This window comes from Oncorhynchus masou, chromosome 5 (assembly GCF_036934945.1).
Source record: "Oncorhynchus masou masou isolate Uvic2021 chromosome 5, UVic_Omas_1.1, whole genome shotgun sequence".
NCBI classification, from domain to species: domain Eukaryota; kingdom Metazoa; phylum Chordata; class Actinopteri; order Salmoniformes; family Salmonidae; genus Oncorhynchus; species Oncorhynchus masou.
Window position 1 is genome coordinate 44973251 of NC_088216.1, and position 19331 is coordinate 44992581.

Below are 19331 nucleotides of genomic sequence, written 5' to 3' on the forward strand. Positions count from 1 at the left end.
ACACAGAAATAACTACAATAGCAATGAGAACAACCGAAACAGTTCTGGCTGGTGCAGACACACAACAGATGTTTGTGTAATCCAAAAGTATAGCATTTCCCACTTTTTATTATATTTTAGAAAATAAACATGCCCAACTATTAAGTGCAATTCAATTTAATGTTTTATCATTTTTATCAGAGAGAATACTATGAATAAAATTGCATGCCATCCTTTTTTAAATTAAATTTTACATTTTTATCAACAACAAATATTATATAACACAATATAGAAACATATCTTACAAAACAGAATACCAAATAACAGAGACAAAAGGTATACACAGAGGTATACACATTTTAACAAAAATACAGGGTTTGCTTTGCTTTACTGTTTTTCAGACTTTGCAGCATTTTCAGATCAAATTCAAGACCAATTAAAAATATTTTGCCTACTTGCATTTATGTATGTATGTAATATTTACCTTACATAATGAAGAGATTCATTATACACTACATGACCAAAAGTATATGGACATCTGCTCGTCGAACATTTCCTTTCTAAATCATGGGCATTAATATAGAGTTGTTCCCCCCTTTGCTGCTATAACAGCCTCCACTCTACTGGGAAGGCTTTTAACTAGATATTGGAACGTTGCAGCTGGGACTTGCTTCCATTCAGCCACAAGTGCATTAGCGAGGTCGGGCACTGATGTTGGGCGTTTAGACTTGTCTTGCAGTCAAGTGTTCCAATTCATACCAAAGGTGTTTGATGGGGTTGAGGTCAGGGCTCTGTGCATGCCAGTCAAGTTATTCCACACCGATCTAGACAGACCATTTCTGTATGTACCTTGCTTTGTGCACTGTGGCATTGTCATGCTGAAACAGGAAAGGGCCTTCCCCTTCCCCTGTTGCCACAAAGTTGGATGTACAGAATTGTTGAGAATGTAGTTGTATGCTGAAGCGTTACTACTAGACATTATACATTGGGGCACGTAGCGTTCTCCATATTTGTCCGTTGGACTGTCAGATGGTGGAGCGTGATTCATCATTCCAGAGAACGTGTTTCCACTACCCCAGAGTCCAATGGCGGCGAGCTTTACAACACTCCAGCCAATGCTTGGCATTGCACATGGTGATCTTATGCTTGAGTGCGGCTGCTCGGCCATGGAAAACCATTTCATGAAGCTCCTGACGAACAGTTTTTGTGCTGACGATTTTTCAGCACTCTGGGGTCCCATTCTGTGAGCTTGTGTGGCCTACCACTTCACGGCTGAGCCTGTGTTGCTCCTAGACGTTTCCACTTCACAATAACAGTACTTACACTTGACCAGGGCAGCTCGAGCAGGGCAGAAATTTGACGAACTGAGTTGTTGGAAAGGTGTCATCCTATGACAGTATCACGTCGAAAGTCACTGAGCTCTTCAGTAAGGCCAGTCTACTGCCAATGTTTGTCTATGGAGATTGCATGGCTGTATGCTCAATTTTATACAAATAGCCGAATTCAGTCATTTGAAGCGGTACTTTTGTATACATAGTGTATATACTTTGTTCTGATCTACATCCTTATCATCAAACAAAAGTCTAACATTTTTACCATCAAGCCGAACCCTAGCATCAGTTGATCTAAAAAAAGATCTCATTACAAATACATTCAAATAATAAATTACTTATAATTTCATCTTCAGTATTGCAGGGCAAATCTCCTACTTCCGAGTTCAGTGGGTTTTCTGTTGTTGTTATTTTAGTTATTTTATTTAACCTTTATTTAACCATGCAAGTCAGTTAAGAACAAATTCTTATTTACAATGACGGCCTACCAAAAGGCAAAAGGCCTCATGTGGTCACCGGTGCTGGGATTAAAAATACAAATTAATTAAATAAAAATATAGTACAAAACACATATCATGGCAAGAGAAACAACACAACAGTACATAAAGAGAGATTTTAGACAACAACATAGCATGGCAGCAACATATGACAACACAGCATGGAAGCAACACAACGTTCAAGACCACTGGAAACTCGGGAAAAAAAGAGTTCAGACTGGGAAAAAAATCGGTGTGAACAGTCATTCAACTAGGAATTTCAAGTCGGAAACTCTGGCATCTTTCAAGAGCTCCGACTTTCCATCCGAATTATCACCGACTTCATGATTTGTCCAAAATGATTATCCTCGAGCTCCCAGTTGTCCCGAAAGCACTATATGCCGCGTTCAGAACAACTGGGAACTCAGAAAATACGAGGTCAAATCAAATCAAATTTTATTGGTCACATACACATGGTTAGCAGATGTTAATGCGAGTGTAGCGAAATGCTTGTGCTTCTAGTTCAGACAATGCAGTAATAACCAACAAGTAATCTAACTAACAATTCCAAAACTAATTTCTTATACACAGTGTAAGGGGATAAAGAATATATACATAAAGATATATGAATGAGTGATGGTACAGAGCAGCATAGGCAAGATACAGTAGATGGTATCGAGTACAGTATATACATATGAGATGAGTATGTAAACAAAGTGGCATAGTCAAAGTGGCTAGTGATACATGTATTACATAAGGATGCAGTAGATGATATAGAGTACAGAATATACGTATACATATGAGATGAATAATGTAGGGTATGTAAACATTATATTAGGTAGCATTGTTTAAAGTGGCTAGTGATATATTTTACATCATTTCCCATCAATTCCCATTATTAAAGTGGCTGGAGTTGAGTCAGTGTGTTGGCAGCAGCCACTCAATGTTAGTGGTTGCTGTTTAACAGTCTGATGGTCTTGAGATAGAAGCTGTTTTTCAGTCTCTCGGTCTCGGTAAATCATGATGTCAGTGATCTTCATGTCGGAAAAACGAAGCCCTTGAATTAGGCCCAAGTTCCCGAGTTGGAATTCCGAGTTGGATGACCGTTCACATCGATTTTTCCCAGTCGGAGTTCCCAGTTGTTTTGAAAACTCGGATTTCCGAGTTCCAAGTAGGTTTGAACGCAGTAATATTTATCTTCGGCTGTGTCGTCATGATGTGAAAATGTGACATCAAACAGGAGCCATAGGAAGGCTGACAAATCAAGATGGCGTCCAACGATGAGGCAGGAAAGAGATTTCGATTCCAATAAAAACGTACTTCTGTCTAGAGAAAGTTTAAAAACATTGTTTTTTTGCCGGGGGGTGTAAATACGTTTTTGGAGACGCAAGACGGAGCAGATACTGGTAAGAGGACTCGTGGAAGATGTTATGTCAGTTTTCTTTCAGGGGCGGTGGCAGAGGGAGTGAACGAGTCAGCAGCAGGCCAGCTAGTTAAGTAGCTAACTATTTAGCTAAGATGTGGACATTTGATGTTATGTATGTCTGATTGTATTCGTAACCTAGTTATGTACTTAGCCAAAAGAATGGCACATAGCTAACTAAGTAACGTTAAGGCCTGCGCGTTAGCTTGGTTATTTCATGTCATCCATTTAACGTCGTTACTCGTTTGCCAGCTAATGTTAACTGGTCATGAAACTGTTAACATCCCGACTTGCTAACTAACTATATGTCGTCCTCTATGTTAATCTACTCGTCAATTTAATTGTTTTCCAAACATACCCGCCAGGTCTCTCTTGCCTTGGTCGCATTACGTTGAATCACTCATTCAAAACTAGATAACGCTACCAGTAGCTAACCAGGCCAGGCGGAGCGAGCAAGCTAGCTGTCAAAGTGGCTAGCGGGTTAGCCCTTACTGCACTGTAGCCTACATCATATCTACGTTTTCTACTAGCTTGCTAACTTTACACTGCAGATGTCTATAATGAATTACCTAACTGTCACCTTAAAGTTGTAGATACTCTTGATAACCTCTGATGCAGGTGGCGAGTCAAGCAAGTAACGTTATGACTCGTTAAATGTTTCCCCGATGAGCTAACACAGTTAGCTATGTACTTCAAATTTTCAGATGTTTTTGTTGTTTAGGGTTTGAGTAAACTACACTACACTAAGCTATGTTGCTGTGGTGGACATTGCATTGACTGTTTATAGATAGAATATTCTGGCTGATCGAGCAAGATCTCACGCCATTGTACGCCAATGAGTCCTCTCATGACAATCTACCTGGGGGCCGCCTTATGTAACCGTATAATAAAGGCGATGGGTCTGGGCTTGCTGAACAGTGGTGTGGGTTATGCAATTAGTCTTGCTCCTCTCACTTACTAAACTTTGTGTGTTGATTTCTGCGTATGTGCGTGCCAGGTTTTTACTCAACCCATCCAATCCATTGCCTTGTCAATATTGAAAAACTTCTCAGTAGCCAATAGCCACAGGCCCTTAAACCTCAAGATATAGGCTCCAGCTATTTTGCTGAGTGTAACGCATTACTGTCCTCTCTGGGGGCCTATTTTCGTTCATAGTAGCCTCCTGCTGCAAAAAGTACATTTTTAAGTCTACTATTTGTTGTCAAGGGGATGGAAGCTCAAACTATTAGGAAGGTATGTGGCAGACAGAGGTAAAGTAGGTTTTATAACAGACATTTGCCGGTAGCCTATGTAAACGTTGACAACAATTTCCATTACTTTCTGATCACTACAAAGGATCTTTCACAATCAAATGTTTTTGTTAGGGACTGGCAGATTTCTTGGTTAGGTTTTTTTGACTGGGGTGAAAGTGCAATCACTATACAGGCCCTCTCAGTGATGTGGTTAATTATACTAATACTCATACTAATAATATACTAATATATACAGTACCTGTCAAGTTGACTCATTCCTTTTATTTTTTACTATTTTCTACATTGTAGAAAAGTAGTGAAGACATCAAAACTATGAAATGACACATCATGTTGCTGGTTGAAGTGTGCAAAGCTGTCAAGGCAAAGGGTGGCTTCTTTGATGAATATAGCATATATTTTGATTTGTTTCACACTTTATATCTATGTAACATCTGAGGTGTCAGAGTTGGTGGAGGAAGTTGTAATGTATAAGTCTATCTAGATTTGATGGTCGCTGACACACTATCTTGACATAGGTCCGACACATAGCCCCTCATCAATTGTAGTATTCAAATTGGATTCCCCTCGCTGTCTTGACTTATATACATCTGGGTTTGGGCATTCTTGCATTAACTATGAGTACACTCTGGATATAAATCTGAGTCATGGATATCATGGAGTAGTTGTTCAATCCAGGAGTCTGTTTTGCCACAGGTGTGTTTATGAATTTCATACCAAGATCTTACTAAAGTGGACGGTACAGGGATTGCTTGTTTTTGTTAATATAGTATTACTCCTGACATCATTAAGAGCATACATTTCCATCTGAGTCCACAAAGGGGCTGGTTCAGTTTCAATTGAGAATGAAATGAATCTGTGTGCTGCCCAGTAATACATCGTAAAATTTGGTAGCCAGAGACCTCCTAGACCATAATCCCATGTTAATTTGTCCAGACTCACCCTTGGAGTTTTACTGTTCCACACAAATTGTCTTATGGTCTTGTTAAGGGACATAAAGAAACTATTAGGTAGAGATATGGGTAAAGATTCAAATAGGTACATAATCTTACTCAGAACGTTCATCTTAGTACAGCTAATTCTCGCAAATAATGTGAGACACAGATCTAGCCACCTATTCAAGTCATCCACCACCTTCTGAACCAAGACTGAGTATTTAAGCTTGTACACTGTCTTTATCAACTATGATTCCTAGATATTTGAACTCCTGTGGCGAACATCTGAAGGGACTTGTTGGTTCGCAGATGCTGTTGTCAAAGCTAGTCAGTGGAAGCATTTCACTTTTGTCCATGTTAACTTTGTAACCCGATATAGAGCTTTATGTGCCCAAAAGCATCTGAAGTCTTGAGGGGTCGGGTCCGAGAGGAACAAAATAATGTTGTCTGCGAACAATGAGATCTTGTGCGTTATCTGGCCCACCTGAAAGCCCTTTATGCCAGGGTCCACTATGGCCTCCGCCAGGGGTTCTATGGCTAGCACGAAAAGGAGTGGAGAAAGTGAACAGCCCTGTCTACCTATAAAGAGTGGGAATATGGCTGACATCATGCCATTAGTGGTGATCTTGGCTTGCGGTTTATTGTATAAAGTGTTCACCCAGTTGACAAATGAAGGACCAAAGTTCAATTTAGCAAGGGACATTGAACAGGTATGGCCACTCCGGCCTATCAAATGCCCTTTCAGCATCTAGCGATACTGCTATACTATGATCGCTCCTTCCACTGGCCATGTGAATCACGTTGAATAACCCATGCAAATTATTGGTGGAGGATCTTTTCTGTATGAAGCCCGTTTGATCGTTGTTAATCAGGTTTGGCAAACATTGTCCTAATCTACTAGCCATCGCCTTAGAAATGGATTTATAGTCCACATTGAGGAGCGAGATCGGCCTAAAGGAAGAGCATTGTCGGAGGATCTTTATTTTTTTTGTAGTATAATTGTTATAATGACAGTGGAAAAGGATCGTCTCCTGGTGATTTGCCAGATTGTAGAGAGGAAATTGCTTTCTCTTCCTGTGTGAGGTAGTTCAATAGTAGACAGAAATGTGGCTATCATTGCTGGTTCCGTTCTATCAGAAGTGTATCATTTAGAATAGTATTGTTTAAATTAATGAATCATCTTTTCCGGGTTGTGAAACACTTGACTGTTCTGTGTTGATGGTTCTCAAATTCTCCTCAGCTTTTTTCTGCCAGGCTAGGGCTGGGCGGTATACCATATTTTACTATATACCGGTATTTATGCATGGACCGCTTTGGTTTTTACTTTACCTTCTATAACTGTATTTTAATGTTTGATTTGTTAAATGTGATACACTGTGTATAACGTCCGTTTTTATAGTTTACTCTGCTTTCCACACAGACCTAGTCCCACCCCGTCACTCAAGGAGCGCATTTGTTGTTGCTTGACCACGAGACACTTTTGTTCAGTCTGCATGGTACATGCAGCACATACAACAATGTTGATGACAACAATGTTTCTACTTTGATCTTAATATAAATCCACATGTGTTCTATAATTAGAGTATTAGTTTGTGTTTCTTACATCTGCAAACAGCTAGTTTGTATTTTCTTAGGAAGTTAAGCTAAATTGTGTTGGCCACTAATGCTAATCGCTAGTTAGCTGGCTTGAATTGAACAGTATAAAACAATCCAAATGGAGAAAGACCCATTGAAATCCTTTTTAATATATGTGGTGCCACCCTAGGGTCACACACTCCTAAAGCAATTTTAGAACTTTTAATTATCAAAAACATACCATCAAATTTGGAAAAATACCAAAATATGATATTTTGGCCATATCACCCAGACCTATGCCAGGCCAAGACTTTGTGTTTTCTCCCCCAATTCATAATATATTTGCCTAGTTCTAAGAATAGCCTTTTCAGTTTTGTAAGTACTTCAGGTATTATATACTTTATTCTCCATGACCGGTATGTTTCTTCAGAGTCCGATTTTTGGTGTTATTTCTGTAGTAAAATGATTTCATTCTCTAATTCAGCAGTGCATTTTCTTTTTCACCTTTTGGTATAGGAAATGAGTTGACCCCTAAGAAAGGCCTTTAATTTATCCCAGATTACAAAACTAGAGGGAGAGGATGGACAAACTTTATTTGGTCTTTGATAATTTGACAAAATTCTGCCTACTTCAAAAGACTTGGGTTTCGGCGGCATCTATAGGTCCCTTGAACTCCATTTGGAATCCATGCTCCTCTCACACTTTCTGTTTGATCTGAGAGAGTACTGGATAAATGCTAAGTTTCCACAACTCTATGGGTTACCTGTGTTGATAGGAGAAAATAATACATCTGGGTTATGCGGGCAGGAGTAGAATGAGTAATCTCTATCTTGGGAGTGGAGCTGTCTCCATGTGCCTTTCAAATGGAAGTCTTTCATAAATGATAATACATTTGGCTGACTTAGTCAATAAGGTTGCTTTAGTTGAAGAGCTATCCAGAATCAGATCCAGACAAAAATCTAAGTCGCCCCAAACTAAGTGTTCCCTGAAATTCCACTACCTTGATCATCATTTTTATTCTAGATATATTCCTCATCATAATTAGGTGCATATACATTAAGCAAGGTCCAAGATTCAGAATACATTCTTCCATGGACCACTACTTAACGTCCCAGTGGCTCAATAATTGTTTTCGTTACACAGAAGGGTAAATTCTTATTAATCAACACAGCTACTCCCTGTGTCTTTGTTTTATATGAAGAGGCAAATACCTGGTCAACCCATTCCCTCTAACTTTATTGTTCTGCCCCTGTTAGTTGTGTTTCTTGTATAAACGCATCATCCAGTCTTTAGCCTTTTCAAGTACATATGGTCTCGTTTTCGTGTAACAGGTCCATTCAATCCATTAACGTTCAATGATTTACTATCTTAGCCATATTGTTATGATTTGATTATTTCTATCAAGTCAAAACTTGGTTGTAAAAGTGGGCCAGACTTTTTCAAAAACATTTGAGATTGTTACATCAATCATTCAAAAAGATCTTGCAGTTAAAAGGCACATATTTTTTTTTTTTTAAATAAAAAAATGAATTGGTAGAATTAACCTCATCACTGAGACACACAAGGGCCCTCATTGTGATTGCACTTTCATCCCAGTCAAAAAGAACAATCTGCCCGGTCCCTAACAAAAGCATTTGCTTGTGAAAGATCCTTCATAGTAATCAGAGGAATTAACATTTTCAACGTTTTAAATAGGTTAACGGCAAATTTCTATTGAACGTCTGATATAAAACCTTATTTTACCTCGGTATGTGGCAGAAGCATTCATTGGAGCAGTTGTTTCTGTTTTATATCCCAGTATCAATTACACGTTGACTTCTGTAATGCTATAGCCTACTTAGGATACAGCCGAAGCAGCACCCAACGCAAACTCCAATCAAATCTGAACACTTAACACACACGCCTCTATTTATAATGCCAGGGATTGTGGCGTGGCGTGCGGCAGAATAACCAATTTACCAGTTTGTGACTTCAAATGCAAATCAAAACAAATTTTCACAGAAAAAGAACCTCGAACAGAAAGAGGAATTTGCAATTACTATGGCAGATTTGGTTCTTCAGTAGCGCACTGTCCTTGTTATGCTCTTGTCATGCAGATATAAATGGAAAACCCATTTCTTCACTGATTTCAACCAATTTTCTTGGGGACTGAAATACTAGACTATTCCCCAGGATGTCAAAGGAGCACTAATGTCCTAAGGGGAGTTCTGTCAGATGAAACAAAGCCTCATTGCTCACCACTCCTACTTTTTTAAAATGTGGATTTGGGCTTGAAATGTGCAGTTCTCATTGAGATGTTTCCTGCTCAGTTGCATCTTTGTGAAAGTTCCAATTTCCTTCAGAAAACATCTTGTTTGGGTCAAACATTTTGGGTAGCCTTCCACAAGCTTCCCACAATAAGTTGGGTGAGTTTTGGCTCATTCCTCCTGACAGAGCTGGTGTAACTGAGTCGGGTTTGTAGGCTCGCACATGCTTTTTCACTTCTGCCCACAAATGTTCTACAGGATTGAGGTCAGTGCTTAGTGATGGCCACTTCAATAGTTTGACTTGGTTGCCATTTTGCCTCAACTTTGGAAGTATGCTTGGGGTCATTGTCCATTTGGAAGACCCATTTGCGACCAAGCTTTAATTTCCTGACTGATGTTGCTTCAATATATCCACATAATGTTCCTGCCTCATGATGCCATCTAGTTTGTGAAGTGCACCAATCCCTCTTGCAGCAAAGCACCCCCACAACATGATGCTGCCACCCCTGTGCTTCACGGTTGGGATGGTGTTCTTCAGCTTGCAAGCCTCTCTCCCTTTTTCCTCCAAATATAATGATGGTCATTACGGCCAAACAGTTCTATTTTTGTTTCATCAGACCAGAGGACATTTCTCCAAAAGTGTGATCTTGTCCCCATGCGCAGTTGCAAACCATAGTCTGGCTTTTTATGGCGGTTTTGGAGCAATGGCTTCTTCCTTGCTGAGCGGACTTTCAGGTTATGTCGATATAGGACTCGTTTTTACTGTGGATTGAGATACTTTTGTACCTGTTTCCTCCAGCATCTTCACAAGGTCCTTTGCTGTTGTTCTGGGATTGATTTGCAATCATCTCTGGTAGACAGAACGTCTCTCTTTCCTGAGCGAAATGACGGCTGTGTGGTCCCATGGTTTTTATTCTTGCGTACTATTGTTTGTACAGATAAACGTGGTACCTTCAGGTGTTTGGAAATTGATCCCAAGGATGAACCAGACTTGTGGAGGTCTACAATTTTTTTCCCGGGGTCTTGGCTGATTTATTTTGATTTTCCCATGATGTCAAGCAAAGAGCCACTAAGTTTGAAGGTAGGTCTTGAAATACATCCACAGGTACACCTTCAATTGACTGTAATTGTCAATTAGCCTATCAGAAGCTTCTAAAGCCATGACATCATTTTCTGGAATTTTCCAAGCTGTTTAAAGGCACAGTCAACTCAGCGTATGTGAACTTCTGACAAAGTAGATGTCCTAACCGACTTGCCAAAACTAGTTTGTTAACAAGAAATTTGCGGAGTGGTTCTAAAACGGGTTTTAATGACTCCAACCTGTATGTATGCAAACTTCGACTTCAACTGTATATGCAGTGGTTGCTCCACTAAAACTTCTGCGATTATGCTGCGGGCTTAGTACTGTACCCTGCGTTTAGTACGGTACGCTGCATCACCACTTCATTCCTCCAGACCAGTGCAAGGGTGAGTTAGAGCACTTATGCTTTTTGGGTCCTACTGTGTCACTAACTGACAATGAATGGGCGACATAAACCTAAATAGAAACTGATAATTGTGCACGACTTCAGTATTACTTACCTAAAGGGCTATTACACTAAGGTTTTTATAATTTTATTTTGTTAGGATTATTTTGCTCTTGCTGTAGTACTGTAGGCCACTCCCGACCGGTCACGTTGTACAGCGTAGACTTGCCTAGAAGGAGGGTAGGGGGAGAATTCTAACTCAGCCAACTTATTGTCAAATGTATTTCTATCACAACCGGCCGTGATTGGTTGCAATTTCAGTCCACCAGAAAAGACCAAAACAAATAATACAACAAGTATTATGTATCACATCGGACCGTGATTGGGAGTCCCATAGCGTGGCGCACAATTGGCCCAGCTTTTATCTCCTTCTTAAAACAGAAATAAATGTATTGGCCTTTACAAATTATTATTTTGGCCTTTTATTCAGATTACAATCCTTCACTTCCGTATTTTTGAAAACAAAATAACATCATATATAATCAAGTTGATGGCAACGTCATTAAGCCGGCACCTACATAAAGCTGTGACTCGCTCATTCATGGCTTTGTATCAAAAATAAGTACCAACATTCTTTAATGTTTTGGGTATCCTGACCTGGACACCATGTACAGTATTATAATAGCCCATTATGGCCTATTAGAAGGACAATATACCTTTAACAACAACACTCTGTATTTTTGATACTTTGTGGATGGGGGCTCCCACAGTACAAACAGGTGCAGGTTCTATACCTGTGCTGGCCAAAACCGGGAGACCCATGAAGTGGCTTTTGGTTTTAATTTAGAATTCTCCAATATTCTATGTAATTGATGGCGGCAAATCACGTCGTATTTTTCGATATACTGTAGGCCTACCGTAGGCGACATGAGTCTCACTAGTGTTGAGTAATGTGCTGTTAAGTGGTGTAGGTTATATTTATTTAAAGAGCATATTGAAGTTAGAAGCAATACTACATTGCTCAAAAAAAATAAAGGGAACACTTAAACAACACAATGTAACTCCAAGTCAATCACACTTCTGTTAAATCAAACTGTCCACTTAGGAAGCAACACTGATTGACAATAAATTTCACATGTTGTGCAAATGGAATAGATAACAGGTGGAAATTATAGGCAATTAGCGAGACACCCCCAATAAAGGAGTGGTTCTGCAGGTGGTGACCACAGACCACTTCTCAGTTCCTATGCTTCCTGGCTGATGTTTTGGTCACTTTTGAATGCTGGCGGTGCTTTCACTCTAGTGGTAGCATGAGACGGAGTCTACAACCCACACAAGTGGCTCAGGTCGTGCAGCTCATCCAGGATGGCACATCAATGCGAGCTGTGGCAAGAAGGTTTGCTGTGTCTGTCAGCGTAGTGTCCAGAGCATGGAGGCGCTACCAGGAGACAGGCCAGTACATCAGGAGACGTGGAGGAGGCCGTAGGAGGGCAACAACCCAGCAGCAGGACCGCTACCTCCGCCTTTGTGCAAGGAGGAGTAGGAGGAGCACTGCCAGAGCCCTGCAAAATGACCTCCAGCAGGCCACAAATGTGCATGTGTCTGCTCAAACGGTCAGAAACAGACTCCATGAGGGTGGTATGAGGGCCCGACGTCCACAGGTGGGAGTTGTGCTTACAGCCCAACACCGTGCAGGAGGTTTGGCATTTGCCAGAGAACACCAAGATTGGCAAATTCGCCACTGGCACCCTGTGCTCTACACACATGAAAGCAGGTTCACACTGAGCACATGTGACAGACGTGACAGAGTCTGGAGATGCCGTGGAGAACGTTCTGCTGCCTGCAACATCCTCCAGCATGATCGGTTAGGCGGTGGGTCAGTCATGGTGTGGGGTGGCATTTCTTTGGGAGGCCGCACAGCCCTCCATGTGCTCGCCAGAGGTAGCCTGACTGCCATTCGGTACCGAGATGAGATCCTACGCTGGTGTGAGACCATATGCTGGTGCGGTTGGCCCTGGGTTCCTCCTAATGCTAGACCTCATGTGGCTGGAGTGTGTCAGCAGTTCCTGCAAGAGGAAGGCATTGATGCTATGGACTGGCCCGCCCGTTCCCCAGACCTGGATCCAATTGAGCACATCTGGGACATCATGTCTCGCTCCATCCACCAACGCCACGTTGCACCACAGACTGTCCAGGAGTTGGCGGATGCTTTAGTCCAGGTCTGGGAGGAGATCCCTCAGGAGACCATCCGCCACCTCATCAGGAGCATGCCCAGGCGTTGTAGGGAGGTCATACAGGCACGTGGAGGCCACACACACTACTGAGCCTCATTTTGACTTGTTTTAAGGACATTACATCAAAGTTGGATCAGCCTGTAGTGTGGTTTTCCACTTTAATTTTGAGTGTGACTCCAAATCCAGACCTCCATGGGTTGATAAATTTGTGATTTTGTTGTCAGCACATTCAACTATGTAAAGGAAAAAGTATTTAATAAGAATATTTCATTCATTCAGATCTAGGATGTGTTATTTTAGTGTTCCCTTTATTTATTTGAGCAGTGTATTTGAAGCAATAGCCTACAACTATTTTAGCACGGTTTCGTGCTGCTTTGAGACAAGCATGGCGACTGGTCTTGATAAGTCAATGAGAATTTTATTTTCACTGTTCTCCGTTTGGGTATTGGTTAGACTTCAATTAGGGTGTAGAAATGTTATGCTCTTAGTGTAAACTTGATTTAACTAGGCAGGTCAGCTAAGAACAAATTCTTATTTTTAAGGACAGCCGACTCCTTCACCGTTGGGGAATTGACCCCCGGTCTCCCGCATGCCCACACGACACAGGGATTCTTTAGCTAAATAGACAAGTACTGCAGTCTACTCCCGACTGTCACGTTGTACAGCTCCATATTTTCCGTTCCATCCTAACGTAAACAGAGGGCTTTTAATTTTTCTTGGAATCAAAACACCATAATATTAATCAAATTAATTCAGCAACATTTCTTAATCAGTCCCGTATACTATGTTCTTACAAAAAATGTTTTAAATTCTCTAGTACAGCCACTATTGAAGGCTATAAAATGCTTCTCATAGATGCCCTCCGGTCGTCTAACTAGCATTAATGGTACCAGTGGTTCACACTTAAATAACCTGCCATAGAATTCTGCGGCACCATGCAAGCTGCGCTGCAGTACACTGCAGCATTAAAAGGGCGAACCACTGTACAGCCTTATTCTAAATCAGATTAATTTGTCCCTCCCCCATCTACACACAATACCCCATAATGACAAGCAAAAACAGGTTATTAGAAATGTTTGCATGTTTTTTTTCAATGGATCACATTTACATAAGTATTCAGACCCCTTACTCAGTACTTTGTTGAAGAACCTTTGGCAGCGATTACAGCCTCGAGTCTTCATGGGTATGATGCTACAATTTCATTCGGGTTCAAGTCATGGCTCTGGCTGGGCCACTCAAGGACATTCAGAGACATGTCCCAAAGCCACTCCTGCGTTGTTTTTGCTGTGTGCTTAGAGTTGTTGTCCTGTTGGAAGGTGAACCTTTGCCTCAGTCTGTGGTCCTGAGCGCTCTGGAGCAGGGTTTCATCAAGGATCTCTCTGTACTTTGCTCCCTTCATCTTCACCTCGATCCTGACTAGTCTCCCAGTCCCTGCCGCTGAAAAACCTCCCCACAGCATGATGCTGCCACAATGCTTTATCATAGGGTTGGTGCTAGGTTTCCTCCAGATCAAAGAGTTCAATCTTGGTTTCATCAGACCAGAGAATCTTATTTCTCATGGTCTGAGTCCTTTAGGTGCCTTTTTGGATAACTCCAAGCGGGCTGTCATGCCGATTTGCTCAGTTTGCCCGGGCGGCCAGCTCTAGGAAGAGTCTTGGTGGTTCCAAACTTCTTTGGTTTAAGAATAATGGAGGCCACTTTGTTCTTGGGGACCTTCAATGCTGCAGAAATGTTTTGGAACCCTTCCCCAGATCTGTGCATCGACACAATCCTTGGTGTTTGCTCTGACATGGACTGTCAACTATGGGACCTTTTTTATACAGACAGGTGTGTGCCTTTCCAAATCATGTCTGTTTGTCATCCGTTTTATTTTTTAATACATTTGCAAAAATTTCTAAAAACCTGTTTTGGCTTTGTCATTATGCGGTTTTGTGTGTAGATTTGAGGACCTTTTTATTTAATCCATTTTTAGAATAAGGGTGTAATGTAATAAAATGTGGAAAAAGTCAAGGTGTCTGTATACTTTCCGAATGCACTGTATACATCATTGCCTGCATGCCGCTTCCCACAACAAGCCCTGACCCATTTTACTAAAGGAGAGCAGTTGTTTGTGCTGCTCGAGCACTTCACATGCCGTTCACTTAGTCTGCATGGTCAAACGCAACAAGATGTTAGTGACGACGATGCTGCTTTCAAAGCGTTCTATAATGACACTTAGTTTGTATCGTACTCTCTGCATACAGATAGTCTTTGCAAGTTGTGACTGACAATAAATCATGTTAGCCTCAAATGATTTTTGTTAGTTAGTTGGATGGCTGGCTAGCTAGCTAGCTAGTTAGGTTTTATCTGATATCAGCCAGATTATGAGTGCTGGTGTAGGCCTCGATCAGCATGTTGTTGGTGCAGTACAGTATCTTCTAAATCAAAGCGGAATAGACGAAGCATGACTGTTAGCTAGCAACACGATGAAGGGGTATTTAACATTGTATAGGGTCCCCTGGGAAATTCTGACCAACACCTTTTTAGGTATTATTGTGGAAGGGTCGAACAATCTGGCTTATTCATTTGTCATGTCAAACAACAATGTATTCATAGTGCTGCCTACTATATGTGACTGACCGCCTTGGTTCGGTCTTATGTAGCAAAATTTGAAATTGTGTTTTCTACATTGGATAAAAGCAGAGACACAGAGCTACAAAATGGTATATCATACACGGCATTTGAGGAACAATGGGAGAACAATGGGAAAGTTATTCTGCTTCAAAAGTTGATAAACTTGTAACCCCCACTTTGGCTCTTGAATGTTTTGGTACACCTACTGTAGAGCTCTTTGTCTACACTCATTCAGCATTCTTCACAGCCTCTTAAGCCAGCCCCACCCATCTCTTTAAGGATTGTGAGGTCATGTACTAAACAGTGAGTAGTGTAGTAAAGATTTAAGACTAAGTGGTAAAAGTAGTAGCCTGCAATAGGGAACAATCTCAGGTAAACAAAGTGTCCAGATAAATGTTTTATAAATATTAGATGACGCACTTGTCTAAATTGATGGGTCTTGTGAAAGATATGCTATAACCCCCAGACGCATCTTGCTAAGTGGATGGGTCTCTACAGAAGGTGTAAACGGTACAGCGAACTGGTTCCTTGCATAGTAGCAAAATCAAAAATAGTGTCAATGCCAGTAGAGAAAGAACATAATATACCGTGTGTACAAGAACAATATAAATAATGAAATCCGTGGTATGGTAGATGAGGTAGTTATATCAAGGGAGAAGTGGCTGAGCAGCAGGACAAAAGAGAAATTGTAGCATACCATGTGTGTTAGGAGAGAGCCATGTGAATAGAGGCACTGCATAAAGTGATGATGACTGGGAACTCGCCCACAGTGATGAACTGGTCTGTCTGAACCACGTATGAACAAGGGATCTATATTCAGAGATCCTGTTTCTGTCCTGCCCTTGACTTTGGTGCAAGGCCTGAGATGTCCATCGCCTCTTCATCGCAAAATTCCATGATCTTCTCAAAAAGATACGTTTGTCTAGCTGTGTCCAGTCCAGGGGGTGCTTGTACATGCAGACCATCTATGGGAGGAAGGATGTCAGCGTTGCGCAGCAGCTGAAACCTGGTCCCGACTGAGTCCAAATGCTCCTTGGAGACAACACCATGCTCCATCCAGTGCATTGAAGCTGTAAAACAGGAAATCACTCCAAATACTTTGAAAATACAACTTTACATAACATCAATTCACCTCCCAAGTTTAGATAAGAAGAATGACCTCACGCAATGAAAATGATATTCACCTGAAGTGCTGGTACTGCTTGATCTGTGGCAGCGTCCTGAAGTACGAAGTGAGGTGTTGTTGCCAGCCATAGCTTTCCACCAGCACCATACCATCCTCCAGTCTGATCAGCTGTGGGATTTTGACCCCTGCCACAGTGCTGTCCTTCACAACCCCAGCAATCTGTGTTAACCTGGAAATTTCTGAAGTGCTGCTTGATGAGGCCGATGCACCAGTCGGGTGGGGGGGGGGCAAACTTGGTGTGGCCTGTGAGCAGGAAGTGAAGGTCCAGACTGCTGGAGCTTGTGCATGGTCACGATCATCCTCACAGTTGCAGACTACGTGTAACAACACCTGCACAGGATCGGTACATCCGAACATCACACCTGCGGGACAGGTACAGGATGGCAGCAACAACAACTGCCCGAGTTACACCAGGAACGCACAATACCTCCATCAGTGCTCAGACTGTCCGCAATAGGCTGAGAGACCTGGACTGAGGGCTTGTAGGCCTGTTGTCAGGAAGGTCCTCACCAGACCTCACCGGCAACAACGTTGCCTATGGGCACAAACCCACCGTCGCTGGACCAGACAGGACTGGCAAAAAGTGCTCTTCACCGATGTGTCACAGTTTTGTCTCACGGTCGGTGATGGTCGAATTCACGTTTATCGTCGAAGGAAGGAGTGTTACACCGAGGCCTGTACTCTGGAGCGGGATCGATTTGGAAGGGGAGGGTCCTTCATGGTTTGGGGCAGTGTGTCACAGAATCATCGCAGGCAATCTCAACGGTGTGGGTTACAGGGAAGACCACCTCCTCCCTCATGTGGTACCCTTTCTGCAGGCTCATCCTGACATGACCCTCCAGCATTTTTTTTTCATTTTTTTACCTTTTATTTTACTAGGCAAGTCAGTTAAGAACAAATTCTTATTTTCAATGACGACCTAGGAACAATGGCTGTTCAGGGGCAGAACGACAGATTTTGTACCTTGTCAGCTCGGGGATTTGAACTTGCAACCTTTCGGTTACTAGTCCAATGCTCTAACCACTAGGCTACCCTGCCGCCCCGCGACAATGCTACCAGCCATACTGCTCGTTCTGTGTGTGATTTCCTGCTAGACAGGAATGTCAGTGTTGCCATGGCCAGCGAAGATCCCGGATCTCAATCCCATTGAGCACGTCTGGGACCTGTTGGATCGGAGGGTGAGGGCCAATTCCCCTTAGAAATGTCTGGGAACTTGCAGGAAGAGTGGGGTAACATCTCGCAGCAAGAACTGGCAAATCTGGTGCAGTCCATGAGGAGATGCATTGCAGGACTTAATGCAGCTGGTGCCACAGATACTGATTGTTACATTTGATCTTTAACCCCCCCTCCTTTTGTTCAGGGTCACATTATTCCATTTATGTTAGTCACATGTCTGTGGAACTTTTTCAGATTGTCTCAGTTGAATCTTATGTTCATACAAATATTTACACGTTAAGTTTGCTGAAAACGCAGTTGACAGTGAGAGAACGTTTCTTTTGTTGCTGAGTTTATATTTTGTGAGCATTAATCAGTATAAAGAAGGACATATTGCTTACTTGTTGAGCAAAATGAAAGCTGTAAATGCATCCTGATTTCTTTCCTTGCTGGTTCAGTAGGGCCCACCCAGAGACAACTGTAGGTCTTGACAGGTGGTCTTGCAGTCAGCAACCATCTTCAGCTAGATAGACCGCTCACTCTGAACAAGTGCTTGGTTGGGCCAGCTCTTTTCAAATCAAATCAAATTTTATTTGTCACATACACATGGTTAGCAGATGTTAATGCGAGTGTAGCGAAATGCTTGTGCTTCTAGTTCCGACAATGCAGTAATAACCAACAAGTAATCTAACTAACAATTCGTAAACGACTGTCTTATACACAGTGTAAGGGGATAAAGAATATGTACATAAGGATATATGAATGAGTGATGGTACAGAGCAGCATAGGCAAGATACAGTAGATGGTATCGAGTACAGTATATACATATGAGATGAGTATGTAAACAAAGTGGCATAGTTAGTGGCTAGTGATACATGTATTACATGAGGATGCAGTCGATGATATAGAGTACAGTATATACGTATGCATATGAGATGAATAATGTAGGGTAAGTAACATTATATAAGGTAGCATTGTTTAAAGTGGCTAGTGATATATTTACATCATTTCCCATCAATTCCCATTATTAAAGTGGCTGGAGTTGAGTCAGTGTGTTGGCAGCAGCCACTCAATGTTAGTGGTGGCTGTTTAACAGTCTGATGGCCTTGAGATAGAAGCTGTTTTTCAGTCTCTCGGTCCCAGCTTTGATGCACCTGTACTGACCTCGCCTTCTGGATGATAGCTGGGTGAACAGGCAGTGGCTCGGGTGGTGGTTGTCCTTGATGATCTTTATGGCCTTCCTGTAACATCGGGTGGTGTAGGTGTCCTGGAGGGTAGGTAGTTTGCCCCCGGTGATGCGTTGTGCAGACCTCACTACCCTCTGGAGAGCCTTACGGTTGAGGGCGGGTGCAGTTGCCATACCAGGCGGTGATACAGCCCGCCAGGATGCTCTCGATTGTGCATCTGTAGATGTTTGTGAGTGCTTTTGGTGACAAGCCGAATTTCTTCAGCCTCCTGAGGT

The 19331-nt window shown here is 41.9% G+C and overlaps 1 protein-coding gene across 1 annotated transcript in view; it reads left to right on the top strand.

Moving 5' to 3' along the window:
- Positions 1-3034: 3034 nt before the first annotated feature.
- Positions 3035-19331, top strand: part of LOC135539648 (ubiquitin-associated protein 1-like) — a 39221-nt gene continuing 22924 nt past the window's right edge. Inside the window, exon 1 of the mRNA XM_064965665.1 lies at positions 3035-3192. The gene's annotated coding sequence lies outside the window, so the exon portion shown is untranslated. The remainder of the gene's footprint in view (positions 3193-19331) is intronic.